General features: G+C 43.5%; 1 long non-coding RNA gene and 1 pseudogene across 1 annotated transcript; one reads left to right on the forward strand and one right to left on the reverse strand.

Moving 5' to 3' along the window:
- Positions 1–1,788: 1,788 nt before the first annotated feature.
- Positions 1,789–2,493, forward strand: LOC123141262 (uncharacterized). Its single transcript, XR_006470217.1, has 2 exons — positions 1,789–1,960; positions 2,178–2,493. It is a non-coding gene; the product is annotated as an uncharacterized lncRNA (long non-coding RNA).
- A 133-nt stretch (positions 2,494–2,626) lies between these two features.
- Positions 2,627–2,831, reverse strand: LOC123146691 (uncharacterized; annotated as a pseudogene).
- Between the last annotated feature and the right edge of the window lie 2,870 nt (positions 2,832–5,701).

A 5,701-nucleotide genomic window follows, 5' to 3' on the forward strand; every position in this document is an offset into this window, starting at 1 on the left:
TACTATATAAAAAGGTTTTTTAGGAGAGAGCGATAGTAGTTGGATACATCTACCTCTTTCGATTTCTTTGTAGGTACATCTTTGAATGGCCTCCTTGAACGAGGTCTCTACTTGACTTTCCTTTTTGGTGGTGGTGGTGGTGGGTGGTGGTCTACTGGACTTTTGAACGATTGCAAATCAAGCAATTTTTTAAGGCTTAAGATACTCCACTTTATTGATTAGCGAAGTTTATAGGGATATAATTGAGGTCCGTAGGCTGGGTAAGCCACAAATGGCTCCCTTCAGAAAGGCTTGGAGTATGCTTAGCGAGCGTATGCGCCTCGACATTTTGATTTTCTTCCTTCGAAGGTGAAGGAACACGCCTGAAAATTAGAGGCAGTCACTTCGATTTCACGAACAACATTCCCGTAGATACCTCTTGTGCCATTGCTAATATCATCAGTTACATCTTTGCAATCATAAGCGATGACAATCTGACTTAACATCAACTCATTAGTCAAAGCCAGGGCTTCACGACATGCCAAGGCTTCCAGAGAGGCTGGGTCTGTTATACCGGTGAAGGAGATCGCTGAAGAACCGAGGTATACACCATTAGAACTTATGCAAACATCGCTAACAAAATTGTTGTTGGAAGCTCTCGCGACGGCTCCATCAACTCGAACCTTAGCAAAACCAACAGGAGGAGGATATAACGTGCATAAAGTACCGGCGGGAGCATTACTTGGGACCTTTGATTTGGTGCATGAGGGAGTGCCACTAGATCAAAGATGTAGTGCCTCACAAGTGCATGCGTAGCTCCTGGACTATGAATTCGTGCTCATGTAAGGCCTTCTGGCGAGCATGCCATTTGGACCAAAGCATTACCAAAAGAAGCACAAAATGATCATTTGCTAAGCTTTCCATCTCCTCACATCCGATTTTCCAGTGGTGATCATGGCTTCAACTAGATCAGGATCCGCTAGTGCCCACACACACCTAGCCATGTTGCACTCTAGGAGGGAGTGTCTCCAAAAGTGATAAACTCCACAAATGACCACGTGCATTTGTTTGTGACATGTTCCTGTGCTGAAGAAGGCTTGTTGTCGGCAGAGAATGTCGCACCAACCTCCAAAAGAAACATGAAGGTACCTGAAACGACACATTCTTGTCCATATTTCCTGGTCCCTCTCTGAATTTGAGGAATCAGCATTTCCTTCCAGCTAGGGCTCAAGCCCGTGTTTGGTTGCAACCAACTTGCGATAAGCCGAGCTAATAGAAAAAAACTCCCTTGTCATAGTTCCATGACCAAAAATCAGACAATTGTCTCGTACACAGCGGAATCGACAAAATCACCTCACCATCAAAACTAATAGAAACATGTTGCACCTTCTCTCGATCCCAAGTCGCCATATTCTAAACTGTGAGTTCACTCACAAGTTCTTTTTTTAGAAGAAGTTCACTCACAAGCTGAGGGGGATTATGAGAGACAGGTTTTATATAGGCCGAAGAGAAGCAAACATGGGCCCTGCAAGCAGATCGAGCAGTTGGCCCAGTACAGCTAGCCGAAGGCTGAGCCCACAGATAAGCAAACATGGCCAGCCTAAAAAAAAAAAGCAAACACGGGCCCTGTAAGTTACCAATCGAACAGCCCACGACGGCCTAGCCTAAACAAACCTCTCCTCTATCTCTCTCTCCGACACCGAGAGGAAACATGTTTGGTACCCTACCGTGCCGCGTACGTGTCCGACACGACTCGCGCCTCCTTAGGGCAACCAGTATATATACACGTCCTACGCCCCCAACCCTGCAACGCCAACACACTTTCCGCTAGTTCCATCGCCTGCCGCCGTAAGATCATCTTCGTCGACATCGACGAGAGCTTTTCGATCAACTTCGTCTTTCAGTCGTCGCCGCCAAGACATCAACAATGCCGCCCAAGCCTCTCAAGAAGCCCAAGGCCCAGAAGAAAGAGTACGACGAGGTATGTACCGCTCATCTACAAGCGTTTGCAGTTGCAGCACCCCTGTCTATTTATTTATTTTCTTTCAAAAATCAAAGGTTAACTAGATGATGATCGCCGATCACTTTAGTTGTTGTCCAGCAAATCGATCGCCAATCACTTTCCTGCAATCTATAGTTTGTTTCGTACCCATGGACAAATTGATGGAATCTGAACCTGGGTTTTCTCTGTTCTGCAGACGGATCTGGAGAACTTGAAGAAGAAGAAAGAGGACGAGAAGGCCGTCAAGGAGCTCAAGGCCAAGGCTGCGCAGAAGGGCCCGCTCGGAGGCGCCGGTCTCAAGAAGAGCGGCAAAAAGTGATCTGCTCGTTTTCCAAAACTTATTGTCTGTACTTAGAAAGCCTCTGAAGAAAAATGGCCCACGAAAAACTACTTTAGATAGTTGATTTTGGTCCAGTGTTTGGGGTCTCCTTTTCGTGTATGAATTGAGTTTTTGACGACACTAAGCCAGAAATTTACATGAGCTAAATTACATCTTCTGTTGGAATCTTTAATCATATGGTTTTCCTCTGTCTAGCTACTTGGAGGATACTACAGCAATTGACCTGGTAGCTACTGAAATACGCAGAAAGCATTGCCAAATAACTCCGATCGATCAATTTAGTAAAAAAGGAAAAAAGAAAGATTTAGCTGCCTGTGTGCCACCCTGGTAAGCCAGAAGCTACCAGGAACGATCCTCTACAGCATTTTATCGCAAGCATGATCTGAGCCGTCAATCACGCTCTGGCCCACAGGGCAAACTTCATCAATCAGGCTTCAGTGCTTGCCTCCTTATTAGTTAAGGATGCAGCGGTACGAGCCTATAGAGCAGATCCTGGTCAAGTAAGGTCGTGTTGAGGTGTATTGCTTCGCGCTATTTAAGCTGGTGCATCCGTCTATAAGCTTCCGAGGTGGTACTATCTACTATGTTCTGTTTGCTAAGCGCTGGCTGCCTGGGTGGCCGGTGGCGCCTCTCGCTAGCCTTTTTGCTCTGGTCTAACTGCATTTGTACTGGGCCGGGCCACCTCTGGGCCGGACAGGAGCGCAACTATTTAGGCATTACTCTTTCATGTCTTACCACTTACCTATATTTATAGCGTTACCTACAGACTAAATGATGATCTTTCTTGGAGTTTTGTCCCATGTCCTCGAACATCAAATGGTCTCATTATCTAAAAGAAGAAGCAAATGTCTCATGATCCCTGAAATTCTTTTTTTTGGTGGGGAACGAAATGCTAACTTCTACCGCACATACAAAAAAGAAACTTAGACTGAAATTAGAACATGATGATTGCATTTTACCAGACTTTTCAACAGAGCAGGTTGTTCAATCTGGAAAATATTTCAGATGTTAACACCCCGATCTGCCCTTCGGAAGTTAGATGAGAGAATTTTAATGATGTTCCAAAAAATTGCCTTTTTACCAAAATAATCAACATATCGGTGCAACGTATGGTGAATACAAAGATAAATAACACATCACTTGAATTTTTATATCTAACGTTGCCTAAAACTAGCCTTGTTTGCAAAAGTGTCAAGGTGAACTTAAGATGCCTCATTAGTTCGGAAAGGAATGACCAGATAACCTAGATCACTATTTCGTCTTACTTAAAAGGTAAATAAATTCGTTTGTCATCAAAATATTGTGTTTCAACCACACATGGATCTAGAATGTAAGTCCTAATGTCTACATTAACAATCTTCAAGATGCTACTTTGAAATACTTTACATGAAGTAAAAATAAAATGTAACACATTATATAACCTAGTAATCATTTGCGCGATGTACCCCGCAAAAAAAAAACATTTGTGCGATGTGCATTCTTTATTTGCAAATGATGATTTTCAAAAAAATTGACAATGAATTAAAAAAAAGGTCAATGAAGGCGACTCAAAGATGTGACACTATTGTAGAATGGCATTCTGTTGAATCCCCCTCCACTAAAGAGAGTTGCTGCTTAGTGGTGGAGTGGAGACCATATTGGGTGCATAGTGGCCCGTTAATGGTGCTACGTCCCGTGCTAGTTGTCGAGGCCTACACCATAAGTTGACATGCATTTATGAAGAAACTGTCATCCCATACAACTAAACTTGCCATCTAAAACGGTAGCAAATGTCAATCCCTTCCAGTGAACGTTCACCAGCTATTCAACGTTCACCAGCTATTCAGGGGCGGACCTACGTAGGAGCTACCGGTGTCACAGGACACCGGGTAATTGTTCCGCTTACGTTATATTTACAGCCCATGTAGGCGTGTGACACCGGTAAATTTTGTTGTTGGACACTGGGAGAAGCCAGCAACTGAGCGCTCGCGCAACCCATCTGATGGCCCATATGCAGCCCATCTGATCGATCGACCCAAAGAAAATCTGATCGATTGATCCGCTTTGTGTGTATCTGCGCATATTGCCTTCCGCTTTCTCGCCTTCCTCTCCAACGAATCCTCATGGCCTCGTCCTCGTCCTATAGGAACCCATGGCTCATCATCGCATGGCGGCACGCCTATTTTTTCCCTGGATTGGTGGAGAAAATATTAAGGGAAGGTAACCCCCTCATCTTTTTGAGGTCCAAACCTCGGCTAGGGTCTTGAACCTCAAAGGTCTTTCAATTGAGAATTAGGATACGGTACTTATCCAAATTTGAGGAGTGGTTCCCATCTGTTTGAGAATTGGATTACTGTAATATTCCGAACTTTTATTGTGATTCACATCTACTTGAGAACCGGATTACTGTAATTTTTCAGGTTATCATGGTGATTTTCCAATTTACCAATCATCTTTGTTTCCATAGTTTGAATTTTTCTATGTATATAATCAACCAGTATTTCTAGTTAAACACTTCATTTTGCTATTTTGGCAAGCATTTTTACTACCGACCATTTTAAATTGCTGAGTGTTATTTTTATGCAAATCATGTACTACAAGCATGATTGTAAATTGTCTGCTAAATCTTCATGATAGTGCCGCAATTGCTATAGGTGAGCCTCGGGCCTCGGCACTACAATATAACCGCTATGAAATCCTCAAATTCAGCAAAAACATCCAAATATCATCTGTAAGTGCATCTAGTGCCACCCCTAGTTGGTTTTGGAGTATTGACGACAAACCTGGTTGAGGGACTAATGTGTTTGTGAGAATTGCAAGATAACACAGGTAGTAGTCCCTCATTGATTCGGTTTACCTACCGGAGATGACCCCTAAAAATGTGTGAAGACATTGGAGACAATGGTGGTATGTGAAGATATTCACAACGAAGATTATGACTCAAGAAGACATTCACGTGAAGACTATGGAGTGCGAAGACATAGCTGTTTCGCAGTTTCCTTTTCTTCTTTGTTGAGTCATAAGAACCACCGTACTATGAAGTGGGGTCCAAGTGAACAAAGTCAGAGTGACTGAAGTGATGATCAACCAAATCCTATGTCTTCGAGCAAAGACAATGAGAGCAAATCTTATCTAGAGTCGGATAAGTCAGCTTTACTTGTAGCCCAAGTCAAGCTGCTGCGTGTGTTTAAAATCTGACCATTGGAACACGTGTCAGTTCCTTAGTGACCCAGGGTCATTTCGGACAAATTAGGTCGGGTTGTCGAGTGGCTATAAATAGCCCACCCCCTACACCATAAATTGGTGGCTGCTCAGAGTTTGTGCACGGCTTTTGTCATTTTGAGAGCAACCCACCTCCAAAGCATTTGAGAGAGATCCTTGCGAGGACAAAGCCCAAAACA

This window comes from Triticum aestivum, chromosome 6D, assembly GCF_018294505.1.
Source record: "Triticum aestivum cultivar Chinese Spring chromosome 6D, IWGSC CS RefSeq v2.1, whole genome shotgun sequence".
Lineage (NCBI taxonomy): Eukaryota > Viridiplantae > Streptophyta > Magnoliopsida > Poales > Poaceae > Triticum > Triticum aestivum.